The sequence below is a fragment of the Camellia sinensis genome, chromosome 1 (assembly GCF_055761805.1).
Source record: "Camellia sinensis isolate YWXY chromosome 1, ASM5576180v1, whole genome shotgun sequence".
In the NCBI taxonomy this organism is placed as follows: Eukaryota; Viridiplantae; Streptophyta; class Magnoliopsida; order Ericales; family Theaceae; genus Camellia; species Camellia sinensis.
In genome coordinates this window covers 212822233-212828380 of record NC_138961.1, presented here as the reverse complement: position 1 = coordinate 212828380, position 6148 = coordinate 212822233, and positions in this window count along the sequence as shown.

Here is a 6148-nt window from a genome sequence, read left to right as displayed (position 1 = left end):
CTGGTGTTAGTGTGCCTGGCCCCCTATGATTCTGCAGTTAACAACCAAGTGTGAGTGGTAGTGCGGTCGTACATGTGAGCTTGATATTAGCTCGGTCACTTTGGTTGGTCCTAGCTCGGTCGTGCGAGCGAACCAGATTTTAGCATGGTCGTGCGACCTCGTATACTGGGTAGCCTGATTTTCTACCCTAATCCCATAAACAACGAATTTGCCCGGACGCCTTGTCACGACCCAAACTCGTCTCTATAGGTTTAGCATCGTAACCGGCCAGTAATCCTTAGATTACCAAAGGTCTCATAACATAATAATGTATAATTAGGGGCTACTGAAGTAAATACATAAAATATACAAAGTCTATCGAGCTGTGAAGACATACATGGCACAGATAATCTTAAACTTTTATAAGCATACCAGTGACGTCAAAAGATACAGTATTTACACGTCACTTCATGTACATAAAAACAGAGAAACTTGTTCAGGGAGAAAAAGAACAAAATCTTATACAATCATAACAACACAGCCACTAGACTTGACTTAATCTGGAACCTCCTTGGAAGGCGCAAAGGTTGGCTGACAAAAACTGAGATGCTAAGTCCTCAACTCTAAGCCTGGTTATGTGCCTGATCACCTACATACATAATATAAGTAGTGAGTGGAAGCCCAGCGAATAATAACAGAGTAAAGGGTTAAATGAATGATGTCCCATGACTAAGCTAGTTCACATTCGTATTCTTATTCAAATCATTTATAGAATTTAGAATTCATGCTTGATCATACATGGTTTATCCGTTAGCGCTAATAGATCATATACAGAGCATCATAGATTTTACTTGTTAGTTCCATAGAGGAACCTTTGGCCGGGTACGGATAACTTGTCAGTTCCATAAAAGAACCTCTAAACTGGAAATGGATAACTTGTCAGTTCCATAAAGGAACCTCTAGCCAGGTACATATAACTTGTCAGTTCCATAAGGAACCTCCGGTCCGGGAACATATAATATACTTGTCATAAATACTTATCCAAAATTGGACAATCATTCATAACATTTCATAAAACCGATCTTATTCATAGACAGAAAATAATTTAACTTAAACATAACTTTACTAAGTTATTACTCACAGATAACCGGTGGCTCCAAATAGGCGAGTAGAGTAGGCTATTCGCTTAACTTGAGGCGCGTGACCTACATAACATGATAGATACATACATTAGAACACACGCTCGGATTATACATGACTTATTTCATTTGTTCTTAGTGTGTTCGTAGCCTTTATCCTCATCATAGTATCTTAATCTTGACCTAGGAATGCCTAGGATGGAATGAGGATGCAAAAATGTACTTGAAAATATTTTTCAAAACTTGCTGAAAACAAGGTCCATGCTTGAGTGTTGCTTTCCTCACTCGAACGGACATGCAAAATGTGAGGGTCTGCTCGAGCGCAACTCCCTTCGCTCAAGCGGTTTCCAAACTTTCAAAAAAGTGCTGGTTGCTTGATTTTTTCGCTCGAGTGCAACTTTTGTCGCTCGAGCAGACTGCAAAACATAAAAACTTCTGGGAGCTTGCATTTCACGCTGAGTGGACTTTTGGTTGCTCGAGCGGAAGTACACGCACTCAGAGTGGTCGCTCGAGCATGGAAGCAGAATCCTGAAATTTCTAGATTTGCTTCCAAAGTTCAAAACTCAATCTTAAAGCATCAAAATTCGATTTTTCTGGGCCAAAACTTGAGGGAACACTTATAAACTCATAAACCATCATGAATTAAGGATCATTTCAAGAAATCATGGCCCAATAGCTTGCCAATTATGCAAAAATTTAGCTTAAAATTTACAAATGTTCCATGAACATGACATGCATGAATTTCTTTGAACTTAAGCTTCTCAAAACATGATCAAATGCTACAAAACAACATGAAACTTGATGATTTCTCGAAATTAAGGTGAATTCAAGACATGCATGAAGGAATTCTTGAAAATTAAACTCAAAATGTGAGAAAATATGCATGCATGCATGGTATGGCTCAATACTCTTCATTTCTAACCCAATTTTTACATTAGTCAACTCAATTCTCTAGAGTTCATGTCTTACACTTCATAGTTGTTCAAACAAAGGGTTGGATTCTTACCTAAACTTGTCAAGATGAGAGCTAGAAGTTTGGTCCTTGAGTTTCTAAGTCCAAATTCACAAATTCTCTAGTAATCTCTATAATTTGAGCTCAACTTCTCTTTTTTCTCTCTCTCTCGTGTTAGTTGTGTGTGTGTGAGCTCAAAATGTGTTGACATGAGGGAAAATAGTGAGTAGGAGTACACAAGAAGCCTTATATAACCTTGTTTAAAGGTAGATAATTAAGACTAATCAAATGAGCCATTAAATTAATCTAATTTAATCGTTCTGAACCGAATTTTAATTGAACCTACCATAAAATTCTAAAAATTCTAAATAACACGCAAATCAAGTCATCTTCTGAATCGGATGCCGATAAGGCCTTCAATTTGCAACCTGAATAAAAACATAAACAAATCTTTTTACGTTAAACAGATATAAACACAAATAGAGCAACACATGGTGCAAATTTTCACGTTAATTTCTTGTCAGGCATCATTAAGCATGGATTAACGTTAATCATGGGTCGGGGTTGTTATAAGTCTGGTGTTCTCAGATCAAAAAGGCACTTTAAGCTCGACCAAGCCCAGATCCGCACCTGTTCATCACTAGAGATGACGAACAGTGAGGAACTAGGGGCACGAGATCTTTTCAATATCAAAAGCAATGCTAAACCCTAACCTTATTCAATTTTATGCGATGTTCAGGATGCTTAAATCCTACTCAATGTATGAATATGTGTGGTAAAGTTTGAAGAACACGAAGGAAATGAAAATGCCATAGAGGAATGCTAAGAACTTATTTGGTCAGAGCTTTGATCGATGTTGCAATCGGAGAAACGCAACCCCAACGACAATGGCGACGGCGGAGCCAAATCCACTAGAGAAATGCTTCAATCTGGGCAAGAATTGCAGAGAACGAGGAGAGGGGTACGCTGTAGCACTGGAGCGTCTAGAAAGATGATGATGTACAGTAAAAGTGAAGGGTTTATGAAAATGAAGGGTTATACATACGGAATGGAAGGGGGCACCAAAGTTTAAATTTGAGGAGGCATTGTGGGACAACTGGATTGGCTGTACGAGGCCAATAAACGAGTGTCACGTGTGTGGTTAGACCGAGGTCAGTATTGAAAAGACAAATTGGACAGACCAATCGCCGGCCGGGCAAGTTGTGGGGACGAGCGCGGCTATTAGCATGGTTGATTTAATTGATCGATTTGGGAACCTAGATGACCGAGCATTGAACAGAACAGACAGTAACCATGCAAGGTCTTAGGTTCCTTAGTCTTGTTAATCCCGTGGACAAACATGTTTTATTGAGTTGTAATTTTTCTTAGTTTTTTGTCTTGCTTGCTCGAGTGAAGGAGTTCTTGCTCGAGCGAAAGCTGCGTCTGTAAAAAACCTGGGAAGGATGATTGTGCGCTCTAGCGCAGGTAGCGTGGCTCAAGCAAAGCCACTTAAAGAAAACACGCGTGATTGGTTCCTCGCTCGAGCGAGAGAGTCTTCGCTTGAGCGAGCTTCGCTATCCCAGTTTTCTATAAATACTAGTTTTAGTCTAAAACTAGGATTACGTTTTGAGATCTACTTTAAGGTTTTCTAAGGTTTTCTTTTGGAGTATTTTGGGAGTTTTTCTTGATGATTTGATTGAGTATTAAACTCATGTTTTGAGAAGCACACATCAAGGAGGTTGATTGTTCATATTCAAGAGTGTTCTTCTTTGGTGGAATCCGGAGATTCAAAGCGTGAAGTATCAAAGGAGTTTGATACGGTATGTGGTCGTTAATTCGACAATAGAAGTTGTGGATTCAACTTCAATCTAATCAATTCCAAGATGAAGGTTACAGTGAGAGATATACAGAAGATTTGAAGACAAATTCGAAGCGTTTGGGTAATTTATTTGTTATCTTTGTAATTTTTCTTTCTTCAGCAGTGGATTGATTAAGTGGCGTTTCGCCCGTGGTTTTTTTATAACAATTGAAGGTGCTTCAATTGTGGTTTTTTCATGTAAAAATCATTTGTGTCAATTTATCATTTTGTTTCGAAAATAGCAATCTAAATCACTTTCGTAAGTGCTTATTGATTTAGATTGCGAGTTTTGTTTGATTGGGAATTGGAATAATTAAATCTTGATCTAATCACAAATCACGTAGGTTTTTCAATTTGGTATCAGAGCAGGTCACTCTTTGTTTTTATCAAAACTGTAGGAGTGTGATTTTGTGTGATTGGTGATATGGATTCAATCCGTGAAGATAACTCGACCCATAGACCTTCGTTACTTGATGGTACAAACTATTCTTATTGGAAAGCTCGTATGAGAGCGTTTTTAAAATCTATTGATGAGAAAGTTTAGCACTGTGTGATCTATGGGTGGAGTGAACCTATTGTCACCATTGATGGTGTTGATATTCCCATACCCCTTGATAAATGGGACGCATTCGATTATCAAAACTCGAGTTGGAGTAGTAAGGCTCTCAATTCCCTTTTTTGCTCCGTCACACCTAAAGAGTTTCGTCGTATTTGTACGTGTGAGGTAGCAAAAGAGGCTTAGGACATTCTTGAAACGATTCACGAGGGTACTATTTCTGTTAAAAGGTCAAAACTTCAACGTCTCACCTCTGCCTTTGAAACCCTTTTTATGCGTGATGATAAGATGTTTGATGATTTCTATGCTAAACTTAGTGACATCGTGAATTCCTATTTCACACTCGGTGAAAAAATCCCTGATGCTAGGGTTGTTGGAAAATTTTTGAGGTCTTTACCTGAGAGGTTCCAATCAAAAGTGACAGCTATTGAGGAGGCTCAGAATGTTGAAACCCTTAAGCTTGATCAGTTGGTTGGAAACTTGCAGACTTATGAAGCCCACCAGATTTCTAAGAAAAAACAAAAAGATAGTGTGGCTTTTACAAGTGCTCATGAGAAAAACTCCTGAGACTGAGTTTGATCTAGAGTCCGAGATGACGGCTATGTTTACAAAACAGTTCAAAAAAATTTTAAAGAAAAAAAAGCCTAATTTCAGAGACCTTATTTCAAAAGACAAGAGTAATGATAAAACCCAAAACATTTCCACCAAAACTTGCTCCAAAAACTGAAAAGAAGATTGTAAAGGGGCAATGGGTCAAGTGTTATGAATGTCAAGGGTTTGGACATATTACTCTTGAATATCCATTGAAAAAGAATCGAAAGAAAGTTTATATAGTGACTTGGGATGATGAAAGCGGGTTGGAGCAAGAACCCGAAGAAACTGAATCCGGTGAAGACGGGGATAGTGTTTTCATGGCATTTTGGTCCACTTTCACTCAACCTCTTTAGAAGCCTTGGAATTTGCTCGTGGTCAGAATTTGCATCGTGCTCCCATCTTTGATGGGAGTAATTACTTGTATTGAAAGATTAGAATGAGGGCGATTCTGAGAGCTTTCGACCCGGAAGGCTGGCAAGCCATTAAAGAGGATGTTGAAAGTGCTGACAATCTGAGAAATCACAGAGTTCTGATTACTATTCATGGAGCAATTTCTGATGAAGAATAGCAACGGGTTGCTCACTGCACAAAGGCTAAAGATGTATGGGACATTTTGAGCCAATTTCATGAAAGTGGAGAGTCATCTTCACCACCATCTATCACCTTTCCTGCCTTAGTTACTCGATTGGATGAGGTCAAGGAGAATGAGAAGCAAAAAGAAGATAATGAAACATTAGAAGACAATGATGAGATTGATGGTGATGATCTACAACAAGTTTACGAAAAGCTTTACGATGAATCTCTGAATTTGTTCAAAATCAATGACAAACTCACTCTCAAGCTCAAAGCATGTGAAAGCGAGAATGTCAAGCTAAAAGGAGAACTTGTAACAGCAAAGTAGAATGTCATCAAGATCTTTAGTGACAGGCAAGACCTATGTGGGAAACTTCTGTCTTGTGAAACTGAAAGGAATGAACTCCTGAAAGTGTATTCCACATATGAAGAGAAGATTGAAAGCCTTGAGATGTCACAAGCTACATTGGAAGAGATGGTTTGTCATAAAGATGAAGAACTCCGAATTGCTAGAGCCA